Below are 16,217 nucleotides of genomic sequence, written 5' to 3'. Positions count from 1 at the left end.
TATAAACTTCTGTGAAGCACTTGGGGGTTCAAAGTGCTCAACACACACCTAGATAAGCTCCTTGTGGGGTCTAGTTTCCAAGATGGGGTCACTTGTGGGGGTTTTCCACTGTTTAGGTACATCAGGGGCTCTGCAAATGCAACATGACGCCCGCAGACCATTCCATCAAAGTCTGCATTCCAAAATGGCACTCCTTCCCTTCCAAGCTCTCCCACATATGGGGTATCAGCGTACTCAGGACAAATTGCACAAAAACTTTTCTGTTCCAATTTCTCCTGTTACCCTTAGGAAAATAAAACATAGAAGGCTAAAAAATCATTTTTGAGGAAAAAAAATGATTTTTAATTTTCTCGGCTCTACGTTATAAACTTCTGTGAAGCACTTGAAGGTTCAAAGTCTAGATAAGTTCCTTAAGGGGTCTAGTTTCCAAAATGGGGTCACTTGTGGGGGTTTCCACTGTTTAGGCACATCAGGGGCTCTCCAAACGCAACATGGCATCCGATCTCAATTCCAGCCAATTCTGCGTTGAAAAAGTCAAGCAGAGCTCCTTCCCTTGCGAGCTCTGCCGTGCGCTGAAAAAGTGGTTTACCCCCACATATGGGGTATCGGCGTATTCAGGAGAAATTGCACAACAAGTTTTGTGGTTCATTTTCTCTTTTAACACTTGTAAAAATAAAAATAATTGGTTCTGAATTAAATTTTTTGCAAAAAAGTTAAATGTTAATTTTTTCCTTCCATATTGCTTTAGTTCCTGTGAAACACGTAAAGGGTTAATAAACTTCTTGAATGTGGTTTTGAGCAGCGCCTTGAGGGGTCTAGTTTTTAGAACGGTGTCACTTTTTGGTATTTTCTGTCATGTACACCCCTTCAAATGACTTTAAATATGATGTGGTCCCTAAAAAAATGGTTTTGTAAATTTTGTTGTAAAAATGAGAAATCGCTGGTCAACTTTTAACCCTTATAACTTCCTAACAAAAAAAAAAATTTGCTTCCAAAATTGTGCTGATGTAAAGTAGACATGTGGGAAATGTTATTTATTAAGATATTTGTCTGACACATCTCTCTGATTTAAGGGCATAAAAATTTAAAGTTTTAAAATTGCAAAATTTTTTGCCATATTTCTGTTATTTTCATAAATAAACACAAGACATATTGAAGAAATGTTACCACTAACATGAAGTACAATATGTCATGAAAAAACATTCTCAGGATCAGTGGGATCCATTAAAGCGTTCCAGAGTTATAACCTCATAAAATGACAGTGGTCAGAATTGTAAAAATTGGCCTGGTCATTAAGCTGCAAACTAGCTCTGTCACTAAGGGGTTAAAAAAATTGTTTTTTTATCTTAGCAGATGAGTGTACCAGGAGATCAGAGGGACAGCTGACATCTTCAATGTTTAAATCTGATGATCTTGAGATCCTACAAGATACAACTGATGTGATTGCTATTACTCCAGATATACCATCATCCATTCACAGCAAAGATCTGTCATCTGATCCTATGAAACAGGCCCCATCTTCTGATTCATTACTGACTACTAAGGAAAATCAAAGTAAAAAAAGAGGCATTAAAAAACAAACTGCTCCTAAAGCAAAGAAGTCATATTCATGTTCAGAATGTGGGAAATGTTCTAAAAAGAAATCTCATTACACACCAGAGAACTCACACAGGGGAGAAGCCTTTTTCATGTTCAGAATGTGGGAAATGTTTTAACCAGAAAGGGAATCTTGTTGCACACCAAATAACTCACACAGGAGAGAAACCTTTTTCATGTTCACAATGTGGCAAATGTTTTGCACATAAATCACAAATTGTTAACCACCAGAGAGCTCACACAGGAGAGAAGCCTTTTTCATGTTCAGAATGTGGGAAATGTTTTACACGTAAATCACTGCTTGTTACTCACCATAGAACTCACACAGGGTTCGAAAAGCCTTTTTCATGTTCAGAATGTGGGAAATGTTTTAACCTGAAAGGAAATCTTGTTACACACCAAAGAACTCACAGAAGAGAGAAGCCATATTCATGTTCAGAATGTAAGAAATATTTTACCAAGAAACAGAATCTTGATGAACACCAAAGAACTCACTCAGGAGAGAAGCCTTTTTGATGTTCAGAATGTGGGAAATGTTTTACTCAGAATTCAAATCTTGTTACATATGAGAGAATTCACACAGCAGAGAAGCCATATTCATGTTCAGAATGTGGGAAATGTTTTAAATGGGAAAATAAACCTTGATTGCCATCAAAGAACCCACACAGGGGAGAAGCCTTTTTCCTGTTCATAATGTGGGAAATATTTTAACCGGAAAGCGCTTCTTGTTAGACATCAGAGCAGTCACAAAGAGGAGAAGATTTTTTCATTTTCTTAATGTAGGAAATATTTTACTTGGAAATCAGCTGTTAATAAACATCAGAGACGTCACATAGGGGAGAAGCCTTTTTTATGTTCATAGTGTTGGAATAGTTTTAACCAAAATTGAATCTTCTTAAATGGGTTGTCTCTTGTCATTCCTCGTGTTTGCTGACAAAAGGATAAAACTAAACTTTATTCATTCCAAATGTAAAACTATACCCATAATTCACCCCCTGAAGGTTAGTCAGTAGGTGACTAATAGAAAGAACATGTACCCCACATCTCAGTATATAGGGTGAGGTGATGTATACACACTCACTCTCCAAGCCTCTCATTTCTCAGGGCTTCATCATCCTCACCAAAGGCGACTCATCAGGAGACTATTTAATATTGAACTATATTCAAGTGAGACTAGACAAAAAAAAAACTAAAATCATGTATCATGTTATCCGAAACAGTCAGAAAACTAGCCCCATATTGGCAGATCCCAGACCTCAGACTATATACTGTGTAAGTTTATAAGCCCCTCCAGTGTCAGGAATAGATAGTATGTGACAATACAGTATAATTCTTGTGTTTTTCTCCTATAGGGACTGCCCTAGTTTGGTAATGTAACTGCTGTTAATTAGTAGTGCAGACAAATTGTCCTAGACTAAACTCAGTCTTCAGACGGCCCAATATGTACCACTCAGGGAAAACTTACCTGCTCCAAAGATCATTAGCAGCTTCTAACTAATGGCCATGCTGCGGTCTGTCAGGGAATGAGTGCAATATCGTTATAAAGACTAGGGATATGTGCAATCATAATGTCTGGGAGATCTGTGCCATTATTTAGTATGAATATGGAAATTATCTCTGAAAGGTAAGTGTTCCCTGAGTGGTATATACGGGATTATCACATACTATCTATTCCTGACACAGGAGGGGCTTATAAACTTACACAGTATATAGTTTAGATATATATATTGGGGGCGCTAGTACTACAAGAGGAATATCCGCTGCACGACAAACAACACACCTCCAAGTTGTTGATTAAGGTGCAAATAAAATTAAAAATGTCTGCGCTGAATAATCCTCACAAATCCAGAAAATACCCTAATTTTAGGGCTATAGAATGACAAAATATAACAATAGCTTGCAAATAAGTGAGAAACGACTCACAAGAGTTAATTTTCACTGCCTCTATTCTCTGCGGGAGCATCCTGTCAAATTCTACCAATACTGTCGCATGAGCCTTGCAACATTTGATCGACTCTTGGAGACAGTGCGCCCTGGGAAAACCTTTCAGGACACAAGGATGCGCAAAGCTATATCTGCAGAGGAGCGACTTCTACTCACATTACGGTATGTACTACACAACCATATTCTCTAGGTTCATAATGTGTTGGGCAAAGTTTGAATTTTTGCATTCTTGTAGTAAGTTTTAGGCCCTCATCTTAGTCCACATATGTTTCAACTTACAGACCAGAATGTTATGTGGAATATGTACTGAATATCACTTACTCATTGTGCAAAGCAAGATGTGTGTTATTTGCTCTCAAATCTTACCAAGTTTGGTATGTATGGACCTGTTTGTTTTGTAAATATGTGCATTCGACAATCATCCTTTTCTGTTGTTCTTCAGCTTCCTGGCCACTGGCCTATCTTATGCTGTCCTCCACCATGAGTTTATGATTGGAAGATCAACCATATCTGGCATAGTCAGGTCAACATGTAGTGAAATATGGACAAGACTATATCAAGTCGTCATGCCCGAGGCCAGGATGGAAGACTGGTTGAGGATATCAAGGTACTTTGAGGAGGAATGCCAGTTTCCAAATTGTATTGGGGCCCTTGATGGCAAACATATCCGGGTGCGTAAGCCGCCGAACTCTGGCTCCCAATTCTTCAATTCTAAACAATACTTTTCTGTTGTATTGTTGGCTGTGACCGATCCTCAATACAAGTTTATAATTGTTGACATTGGGGCCTATGGAAGGACGGGAGACTCTAGAGTCTTCAATACTTCCATTATGGCTCGGCGGCTACGCAACAACCAGTTGGATCTGCCACCACCACGCCAGCTACCAGGCTCCACTCAAGAATGTGTCCATTATGTCCTTGTGGCAGATGAGGCCTTTCAGTTAACACGCAATGTCATGAGGCCATATCCCTGGCGCAACCTTCACCACAGGCGCAGGATATTTAACTTGCGCCTATCACGTGCTCGGCAACTGGTGGAGTGTTCCTTTGGCATTCTTTGTGCCAAATGGCGGGTACTCCAGTCTGCCATTCAGCTGAGAGAACAAAATGTTAATGAAGTAGTGAAAGCCTGTGTGGTTCTTCATAACTTCACCAGGATACATGATTGTTCCTCCTCTGCTGGTGTGCGTAGGCCGGACAATGTGCGTAGGGTGAGACCACCTATGAACCATCAACGTAGACCGATCTCTGGCCTCAAAGTGCATGATATTTTCACTAATTACTTTATGGCACCTCAGGGGGAACCTTCTTGGCAAGAGCATGCTGTATCTATGTTGGCAATGTTGGTTTGATGTGTGTCAAAATAAATATATTTCTACCCCTTCTGAATCTATGACTGTTGATTTGATTTGGTACGCGTATTTTGATAGGGGGTTTGGACAATTAAGACAGAGACGTAAAGTGTAGTTGCCAAATTTTTACTTTTGCTTTTTTTTTTTTTTAGTTTGTAAGGCAAACATATTCTTGCCCTATGAAAAACTTGGGCAATGGCCCAAATTGGGCTTTTGGCATATTTCAACATTGTTGTTAAAACAAAATTACAAACATATCCAACAACATACAAAGTGCAATAACAACATTGCAACTGTACACATTTTTTAATCCAAAGTAAAAAAGAGGAGTTATCCATCATCAAAATGAGCTACAAAAGATACTAACATTTATTATGAAGGTTTTAAAATCATTTTAATAAGCCACCATGACAGGCAAGGCTACCTTACGCGTATCTGACACATATTACATGTCTGTAATAAACACAATATTTCACCGCACTATACTGGGAAAGTCAAAGGATCAAATTAGAAGACTGACTTGATAATACATAGAGAGAGCGTGATGGTCTTGAGGCTGTTTGCCTTGATTTTGGAATATAGTTAGCTGGCCTAAATTTTGCTAAGTGAATATGGACAGCACGCCTTTTCTAGGCATTATCAAGTGAGTAGTCTATTTTGATCCTTTGACTTTGCCAGTATAGCGCTGTGAAATATTGTCTTTTTTACAGACATGTAATATGTCTCAGAAACGCATAAGATAGCGTTGCCTGTCATGGTGTCTTAATCATATGATTTGAAAACCGTCATAAGAAATGTTAGTATTACCTATTTTAGCTCATTTTGCTGCTGGAGAAAACCTCTTTTTGACTTTGCCTTGGGATTTTAACCACCAGTTCAAACACACTGGACATCTCCTGCCATCAGACCGCTTAAGAACACTCATGTACAGTATGGGTTTACAATTTCCATGTTTTTAGCCACTTATAAATTGTGGAATGTTGGGGAAGGAGAAGGCAGAGGAGCAGCCTGTGGTTGCTGCTGACTACTTTGAGCAACATCGCCCTGTGTGGGTGCATACTGTTGCCCATGGTGTTGGTACTGACTTTCCTCCTGTGCTTGTTGGGGGTAGTGGCCATAGTAATACTGCTGAGGGGCATCTTGTTGGGGCGGGTAGGCCCGTGTCTCATACCCACCAATATAGCCATGTCGTTCCCAACCAGGTTGGGACCAGCCTCCAACACTGGGTGGGAAAAAGTGGCCATATTGGTGGGGTTGGCTAGAGCCAGAAATCTGTTGCTGCTGTTGGGAAGGTTGGGTAGGGGGAGGAAGGGGGTGAGGTGTAGGCCCACGTATTTGAGGATGTTCAGACCCTGCTTGACCAAGCATCTGTGTGGGTGGTCTCATGCGCATTAGATTTCTGGGGGAAAGCTGCCACCTCTCCAGATATTCAAAAAGCTCATATGGGGTATTGGGGGGGGTGCTTGCATCAAGCAGGATCTGAAAACATCCCCGAATACGGAGCCTGACCTCACGGGAAAGGGCACGGAGATAAAGGGCCAGGCTACATGAGTAGGTCTCCTCCCCATCATCTGTAGTGACTCGAGATAAATAATTTAGGACCCCTGTGTCCACATTGGTCCTGCTCTCTTGAACAGCGACCTGGCGCCTTCTTCGGCCTCGCCGGGATGTAACAGCAGCCTGTGGGGAGCCCCGGATCAGGCCATTCTTGCTGCTGCTCAAGTTGCCCTGCTCCTCCAGGATGGGTGATGGGGCAGCAGCAGACGGTCCTGGTGGTGTGGTTTGTTGGGCAGCCAATGGGTTCTCCTGTGATGACTTATCTTCACCCATGCTTCTTGTAGGGGGAGAAGATGGGCCAGCCACCTCATCCCCTACAGGATCAATTATGGGCTCTGTCTCTGAGCCCGTTCCTCAATCCGTAAGGTTGGATTGAGTTCTGTTAGGCTCCTTTCACACATCAGGTTTTCGGCGTCAGGCGCGTTCCGGCGTCGTACCGGAGCGCCGGATCCGGCAAATGTTTAGTAAAACCGGATGTGACGGATCTGGTTTTCTGCCGGATCCGTCTTGCTCTTGACAGCCAAAACCGGATCCGTCTCATCCGGTTCATCCGGTTTTCGATCCGTTTTTCGACGGATTACGCCGAATCCGGTTTTTAATATCGCCCCTTGTGGCCTTCCGAAAGGGATTGGCTACTGAAAAACTATATATAGCGTGTTCCTACAGCCCTTCTTTGACAGGTTGTAAAGGAGAAAGTGCAAGTTGGAGAGAAGAGCAAGTTACTGGCGAAGATGGATGTTGTGATTGGAAATATTTTGAAGAATTTGGCGGATTTTACAGCGGAGGCGAATCGTTTGAGGGTGATTGTTCTGGAGAAGGAGAGAGTGAGACAGCAGCGCATCAGGCTTCGTAGACAACGTTTGTGGATCCACCCCATCACAGCCAAGAGAATGACGCATGGGGTCTATTCTACACTCTGCATGGACCTTAGATGAAACCCGGATAAATTTTTTGGATATGTTCGGATGAAAATGGAGAATTTTGGTAACTTGGTGGAGCGCATTGCACACCTCATAAGAAAATCGGACACCTATTGCTGCTTCTCTGTTTCACCCGCAGAGCGTCTGATGGTGACTTTAAGGTAAGCCACATTTATTGTATATGTCTCGCATCAGAGCACACTTTCACTGCAATCTTGTTGGTGGTAGTTTGTATCTCCAAATGTTATAGCTGACTTTTGGTATGTAATGCTGTGATTTTAAACTAATTGATTGTTTTTTAATTCCCCACAGATTTCTTGCAACTGGAGAATCCCTTTCGACACTGCATTTCCAGTACAGACTCGGGATTTCCACCATATCTGGAATAGTGAAGTACACATGCCGTGCACTGTGGGACTCCTTAGCTGAAGAGTTTTTACCAGAGCCCACAACAGAGAGGTGGATTGAAATTTCAGAAAAGTTTCAACAGATATGTCAGTTTCCAAACTGCTTGGGCGCTGTGGACGGGAAACATATCCGCATTGTAAAGCCAGCCGGATCGGGATCGGAATATTTCAATTACAAGAAATATTTTTCAATTGTCCTCATGGCCATCGCTGACGCGGAATACAAATTTATTGCTGTTGATATTGGGGCCTATGGCCGCTCCAATGACTCTCAAGTTTTCAAACTGTCTGCCATGGGGCGTAAACTGTATGGAAACACCTTCCAGTTCCCACCACCTAGACCGCTGCCGCAAACATCTGGTCCACCTATGCCATTTGTCTGTGTAGGGGATGAAGCCTTCCAGCTGTCAGAACACCTTTTGAAACCGTACGGTAGCAGAGGATTGTCAAGAACAAAACGCATTTTTAATTACCGCCTCACAAGAGCAAGAAGAATGGTTGAATGTACCTTTGGTATTCTGACAGCCAAATGGTGGGTCCTATTGACTGCGATCAACCTCAAGACAGAAACTGTGGACGAGGTGATCAAAGCTTGCGTGGTACTCCACAATTTTGTTATCTGCAAGGAACCCATTTCCATTGAGGACACCTCTGAAGAAACCACCTTGCAAGATTACCATGACATTACCACTAGAAGTTCTGTGACGGTTTCAGTAATGAGGGACAATTTTGCACTATACTTTATGTCACCTCAAGGCAGAGTACACTGGCAGGATGACAGAGTGTGAAAGATTTGTGCCCTTAACCAAACTTGTGTACCTTCTGTACCAACAGTATATACCTTTGCCAACCAAAGTTGGCTATCTTGTCCTGGTCTTACTATTTTTACCTTTAGGCCACAGGTGTGTACCTGGTTGTGTTTTATGCAAAGTATTTCACCTTTTAACAAAAGTCGTGTACATTGTTAGGAAATCACCAACAATAAACACAACTTTTTAGGTGAAATACTTTGCTTCAAACACAACCAGGAACACAACTGTGGCAAAAAGCTAAAATTTACCCACAGTTATATACCTGGTTTTGAATACCTTTTTACCTTTGAAATACCCTGTATTTAACCTTTTTTTTAAACATATTTCGCCGCAGAAAGAAATGACAGACAACCATTGTGAAACGATAATTTAACTTTTATTTAAAATATTTTTTTTTTTTTTAAATGTTTTTAAAGTGCAAAAAACTTTTTTAATAAAGGTTTTAAACCAAATGACCATTTTTATTAAAAAACACATTATAAATCTGTAGTGTGGGGTGGAAATACTGCTGGAGGGGCTGCGGGACACTTCGACACTGGGAGTGTGGAGAGAGGACTGGGATCGTGGTGGGGAAGGAACAGTTAGAGGTGAAGGTGTGGAAAAAGCTACAGAATGGGTGGACATGTGGGAGGCAGAAGAGGTGGTGGGCGGTGGAGTGGAGGGTTGGGCAGGGACTGTAGGAGCAGATGATGTTGATGGAAAGTTGTATGGGGAAGGAGTTTGGTACGGGGAAGGAGTTTGGTACGGGGCAGGTTGCTGGAAGTGGGGAGATGTCTGGTACTGGGGAGGTTGCTGGTACTGGGGAGGTGGCTGGTATGTAATAGGAGGGGGAGGATGGAAAGTGGCTGGAGGGGGTGCAGGTGGAGGAACTACTGGGGTGGGAGGAGGAGGTTGGGAGGTAACGTGCTGGAGAGCACCGTGGCATGAATGCATTACATGCATCTGCTGGGTAGGAGAGAGCGTTTCCATGCGCTCCACAACAGACCTGAAAAAGGTGTGGTTTGATGAAGATCTTGCTTCTGAATGCATGGTTTGCAGAAGTGTCTTCACCTCCAGAATGCTGGAGTTGATCTGCTGATAGCCTGCGGAGATTTGCTCTGACAAGACTTTTAGACAGTTCTGGAAAGATGCATTCAGATGCAAGAACTCTGGCGCATAAGTCTTTTCCTGACCCCTCTGCCGCTGCCGCCCAGTACCTGCAGGTGTACTAGAGGTGGCAGGGGCAGAAGGGTGGGGTAAAGGGAAAGCGATCTCCTCACCAGCAGCTTCATGTAATGTAGGCGGCCACAATGCTCCTGTGCTGGTGGATGGGACAGATGGGTCGAATGTGTGGGAAGGCTGGGAAGGTGCAGATGTACCGGGGCGGTCGAAGTGTCCCTCGCTGCCGGTCTCCTCAGGGATCGCCTCAGAAGGGTCCAATCGTGCAGGCTCCCGAGTGCTGCTCACCGTGCTGTGGAATAAAGAGAAAAAAAAAACAATATAGTGACATGGCATGGCCCTGGCTGAAAAAAAATTGTTACATCTAAACATTTTTTTTTCACATGTGGTGTGTAATATTTACCTTCTGGTGACCATTGTATCCCGGAGGAACGACAGGGCTTGTGCGTACTTGTACTTGCTCCTGCGTCCTCCAGATCCACTCGGGGCCCGCATCTCTTTATTGAACTCCTTCTTGAAACGATCCCTCACAGACCGCCACCGCTTCACAATTCTGTCCCCTGAAACGAGAAAGGACAAAGTGGTTAGTATACAACATCAGTGTTTCCCAAACTCCAGTCCTCATGGTCCCCAGGGGTCATGTTTTCAGGATTTCCATAGTAAATAGAAATCCTGAACACATGATCCGTGGTGACCACGAGGACTGGAGTTCGGGAAACACTGGTTTACATCAAGCAACCGGTACTGTATATACTTCCGATCTTTAATCTGGACCCGAGCATCGAGGTCCTCCCAGCGGGCCACAAGGAGCGAACAGATTTCCTCCCAGAGTCGTCGGGTAACGATCAGGTCAGCATGGCGGCGGTCAGCCATATTCCATAGCGGCTCCCTTTCTCTGACGAGATCGATGAGGTTGTCAACATCAATTCCTCCATCCTCACCGTCTGAGTCGGGAGCACGCTGTGAAGGCTGTTAAAGTAAAAGAGAAAAATAGCAAAATTAGTCACCACACTTAAGACATGAAATAAAAAGTGTACCAAAATTTCACTTAAATATTATACTTACACGCTGATGACCGCCGCGTTGCTGTCGCCGACGACCCTGGGAGGCACTGTGAGGACCTCTTGGCCGAGCACCAGATTGGGAAGACTAGAGAAGAAAAGAAAAAAATTTATGTGTTTGGATGTTGGCATTTGTTTGCTGTGTGTGGTCTGCAGAACATTGTTTTCTATGTGTTGTGTGTAGTGTGATGTTGTGTTTCTGCGTTTGATGCAAAAAACTTACCAATTGTGAGCCCACTACAGGTGTCTGTCCACCCCTTCCTTCTTCTTCTGAGAGCTCCTCTTCAGCTTGTGATTCCTGTTTTGAAATAAAAGGCAATGAATAGACATATATTACAGAGATGATTGATTTTGGAAATAAAAACTTACCGTCAAACGCTGACAATGCGAGGGAGGGCTCCCAGAAGAAGATGTGCTGTCCTCTTGCTGGCCAGACTCCATGGCTGTGGGTGGTGCTGTTGCTGCTGCCAGTGCTGCCACTGCTGCTGCTGCATCTCTTGGGCGGCTGTTGAATAAAGAAAAACAAAGGGCCAATGAATATCTTGATATTCCATGGCCCTAGTTTTGAGGAATGGGGGATTTGATAATTACCGTCTCTCATCTGCTGCTGGACTCCCCTCCCGCTGTTCAGCATGTTCCCTTTGCTGCTCCATTTGGGGTGGTGGTGGTGCTGATGGTGCTGCAGTGGTCTCCTGCCATCTCCTGCGCCTGGTTGCTGTCTTGGGTGGCATGTTGGGTGTGGCTGAGGGTCCCACTGTCATGCTTTTATATATGTGTCTTGTGGGCAGAGCTACTGAGCATGCTCAGACCCAAAAAACCGGATCCGGCCACCGGATCCGGCTATCGCCGGATCCGGCGCATTGCGGCGCTCATAGGCTTTCATTGTGTGAAAAAGACAAAAAACGTTACAGTAGCCGTTTTTTACAGACGCCGGATTGCGACACATTGCCGGATCCAGCGAAAACCGGATGAAACGCATGGCCATCCGGCCCGATCCGGCGCTAATGCAAGTCAATGGGGGGAAAACCGGACCCGGCATTGCAGTCAGAAGTAAAATACAACAGTGCACTTATAATATCTGAGTGCTTACTTTATGATTCATAGCTGTTCATCTGTTCCCCCAACAAATGATTTCAGTGATAAAAACTGACATCCTGCCAAGTTTGAACAAGGTCTACTACTTCCCGGATGCCTCTTCTGCACAGTACAAACATAAGAAAACTTTATAAATGCCTGCCATCACAAGAAAGATTTTGGAGTGGAAGCTGAATTGCCCTTTTTTGCCACAGGTCATGACAAATGTGTATGTGATGATTTAGGATGCCCCGTGAAACATTTTGTAGCTCGGGCTAGCCACCAGAGGACATATTCAGACCAAATCTTATCTCCCTTGCAGCTTTTCAACTGGAGGGAGAAAATTATTCCTAACATCCAGATCATGTAGTGTACAAACCAGGACTATGAAGAAGAGGAGAGTTTGTTAAAAGATTGATTTCTGTAAGCAGAGCACATCAGAGAGACTCAGCAATACTGGACTGTCATCCCAGGTAAGTGAAAAAGAAAAAATAACAATGAATTTATCATTCAACAGTGACGTCCATGAAGGGATTGAAGGTGGCTGTCACGGCCCCGGGTTCCACTTACCTTGTTGCACGCGCTTCCTGACATGTCCCCACGCCCGGCCTCCGGCTCCCTCGGCGTCGGGCGCCTGCGCACTGCCTCCCTCCTGGTGCGCAGCCCCCTGGGTAGTATGACACGCTGGCCCCGCCTCCAACATGGCGGCACCCAGTGCTACTTATGCCCGGCGTCTGGACAGGTAAGACGCCTGTTCTACTAATGCGGTGACGCTGTCTCATAGCAGCGTTCTCTGTGTTACAGGCCCCTTCTACCCTGCCTCTGTCTGTGCAGTGTCCCTGGTCTTAAGTACCTCTATTCTTGCCTCTGCCTTCGCTGTGTGCTGTATCTTCAGTTCCCTCTCCCTTTGCCTCCACCTGCGCTGCCTCCGACAGCTCTCCCTCTGCACTCTTGCTATACGGTACCCTCTGTTGGTCCTTACTCCTTCCCTGTCCTGCTCCTTCCATCCTCCCGTTTTGTGTTTTATCAGTACTTCTGCTTTTGCAGCCTCCAGCTATTGCCACCCGCTGCGCTCCGGTCCTGCGCTCTGCCTGTTCTCCACGGCCTCTGTGTTCCCCTGGGCTCCCTGTACGGATTTGCCTGTGCCTCCTCTCCTGTCTAAGCCCAGTCGTCCCTTTGGTTCCGGCTGTCGCGGTTCTATCCCCTGGGGGTCTACCCCTAACACTCCCTGTATAGGGGGTGGTTCTCACCTGGACGCTCACCCTTAGGGGCTCTGGAGCCGTGACCCAGAGGGTCCACTTCCGGGTTGTCTCTGCATTCCTCTTGCTACAGCAACCGTAACAGGTTGCTGATCCCGCTGGAGCCACGGCTGCCCAAAAAGATTTGGTTTTCCTTCAGGAAAACCAGATGCGTTGATGTCCTTTATGAAAACTATGGACTCGCGTTTTTCCGCTCTCCAATCCTCTGACCGTGGTAACGCTGCCCAGTTGGCTGGCTTACAGCAAGAATTGGCGCAGCAGCGTGATACCCAGTCACATATCCTCAGCTATATGGCTTCAGTAGACGGTCGGTTGCTTGCCTTGCAGTCGGCCGCCTCTGCTCCTCCTGCTGCGGGTTCCCATCCTCCTCCGCAGTTGGCCAAACCACCCCGGTATAGCGGTGACGCCAAATTATGCCGGGTTTTCTAAATCAGTGCCGTCTTCATTTTGAATTACTGCCCCAGCAGTACCCCACAGACCGAGCCAAAGTGGCCTTCATCATCTCTCACCTAGAGGGGGACGCTCTGGCTTGGGTCAATCCCCTCTGGGAGCGTGATGACCCTGTGGTTTCCCAGTTATCTGTATTTATGGACACTTTCCGTCGGGTTTTTGACGAACTGGGTCGATTAGCCTCCACCACTGAGGCTTTGTTTAGCCTCTGCCAAGGTTCCCTAACCGTGGGCCAGTACGCCATACAGTTCAGGACCCTGTCCGCCGACTTAGGTTGGAATAACGAGGCGTTGGTGGACGCTTTCTGGCGAGGTCTCTCGAGTCATATTAAAGATGAGCTCGCTGGTCGTGATACCCCTACAGCTCTGGAGGATTTGATTTCCCTGGCCACACGGATAGATCTCCAGTTTCAGGAACGGGCCAGGGAGAGAAGGGTTTCTCGTCCTTTATCTTCTCTTTGCAGACCACCCAGTTCCCGACCCAGGATCCTCTTCTCTGCCTCTGCTCCCTAACCTATGCAGGTGGACTGCCTGAAGCTCTCTGACCAGCGTTGTAGGGAGAGAACCCTCCAGGGTCTTTGTTTCTACTGCGGTAGCGGCTCCCATTTGCTCCAAACTTGTCCTGACCGTCCAGAAAACTCCTCCGCCTAGGCCAGGTGAGAGAGGCCTTCCTGGGTGTTTGTGATACCTCTCTACCCCTCACTTTGTCTGTCCTCTTGCATGTTGATGGGAAGCGGGCTTCTCTGGTGGCCTATGTGGACTCGGGTGCCGCCGGAAATTTTATTAGGCTTGAGGAGGTCAACAAATTTTCTGTTCCTGTGAGGCCCTTAGAGAACCCTCAAAGTCTCACTTCCGTAGATGGTCGACCCCTGCTAGAGACAGTTACCCATGTCACTCATGAGGTAGAGTTGCAGGTAGGAGCCCTGCACAAGGAGAAAATTATGTTTTATGTCTTGGCAGGTCTTTCCCATCCAATCCTACTCGGTCTCCCTTGGCTGGGCTCCACGAGCCCACCTTAGATTGGCATAGCGGCAACGTCTTGCGCTGGGGGGGTCTTTTCAGGCTCGGTGCCTGCTGCCGCTGCATCCCGTGGGTACCCCTCTTCCTTCTCCTGTTCTCTTCGGATTACCGTCGGCTTATAGTGCCTTTGTGGATGTTTTTGATAAGAAACATCTAGTCAGTATAGTCTAGATTATAGTCTAGAGATTATACAGTCTAGTGTGCATGGGGAGTGTGTCATCACAGACACTTGGATGAGTAAGCATGGCCAAGGGGGTTACATCTCGCTGACTGGGCACTGGGTGACTACTGGCTGTGGGGACAGGTACTGCTCCACAAGTCTTGGAATCCCCAAGGCTTGCAGGACAAACCTCTACATTTAACACTTCCTCCACTGCTTTTGCCTCCTCTATCACTTTTAGGGCCTCCACCTGTGCCCTCAACCTCTGCCTTAATGAGACACGTGTTCCAAGTGCGGAGCAGATCCCCACCACCTCCGTACTGCACAGCCAGGGCTCTCTGCAATCAGGCAGTCTTAAAATTGATATGTCTTGGAGATTGCAGTCATACAGCTGAAGAGTTGTGGACAGTTCTCCAGGCTCAGTTTGATCAATGGCTGTCTCCGCTGAACCTGCATGCAGGGAAGGTGATAAGGGTGCAAACTTGGTGGCGGCCCTACGGCAAGGCAAGCCCACACACGTGCCTTGCATGGCTCATGTCCTCAACTTGGTGGTATAGCGTATTCTCCACCACTATTCTGGCCTGGGTGAACTGCTCAAGAAGGCACGTAAGCTGTGTTCTCATTTCTGCCATTCACACCCCTCTCCTCATCGACTTGCAGTGGAATTCCACTCTGCACGATGGAGCGACTGTGGCAGCAGCAACAAGTCCTGACGCAGTATGTCATGTCATATAGCCTGGGCCAACGCCGTATGGACCTGGCGCATGTCACATTTACAGAGTGCGCACAGATTAAGTACTTCTGCACCCTTCTGCACAGTTTAAAAATGGCTACTGAGATAGTTATCACTGATGCCTCCATCATCAGCATCACTATTCTGGTCATCTATATGCTGGAGAAGACATTGAATAGCCAGCGGGAAGAGATGGTGGTCCCAGAAGAAGAGGAGGAAGCAGAGGAGGATGCAGAAGGGATAATACTGTCTCTAAGTTCAAGACTGTCGCAACACAGGTGGGTGCCAAGGGAGGGTGGATTACTGTGATCGAGGGGGGGTGATAACAGACAAGCTGTTATGGAAGGTGCAAGATCCGAGGAACAAATGGAGGAGAAAGAGGTGATGGGCGAGTAACTGTCAGATGAAGAGGATAATACTCCCCTCTCTGTTATTCGTGGTTGGTGGGATGGGATGGAGGAAATGAGCCTCATTGTTACCCAGTCACCAACACAGCATGGGCTTGGACCTCATGGTAGAGCCCTACATATGAGAGCCTTCTTGCTGCACTATATGCAACATGATGCCTGTATAGTTATGATTAGGAATAATGCTGACTACTGGGTTGCCACTTTATTAGATCCACGTTATAAAACCAAATTTTGCCACATGATCCCTGCCCTAGAAAGGGAACAGCGAATGCTGTAGTATTGAAACACGCTTTTACACAACCTTA

General features: G+C 45.7%; 1 pseudogene; it reads left to right on the top strand.

The window, feature by feature from the left end:
- The window catches only part of LOC141056862 (uncharacterized), a 42,278-nt pseudogene extending 39,851 nt beyond the window's left edge, over positions 1–2,427 (top strand).
- Positions 2,428–16,217: the final 13,790 nt, after the last annotated feature.

Source organism: Dendrobates tinctorius, unplaced genomic scaffold, assembly GCF_039654945.1.
Source record: "Dendrobates tinctorius isolate UK_male_01 unplaced genomic scaffold, ASM3965494v1 ptg000200l, whole genome shotgun sequence".
NCBI lineage: Eukaryota > Metazoa > Chordata > Amphibia > Anura > Dendrobatidae > Dendrobates > Dendrobates tinctorius.
The sequence above is the reverse complement of the archived record's forward strand: the minus strand, read 5'-3'. Positions and strand labels throughout refer to the sequence as shown.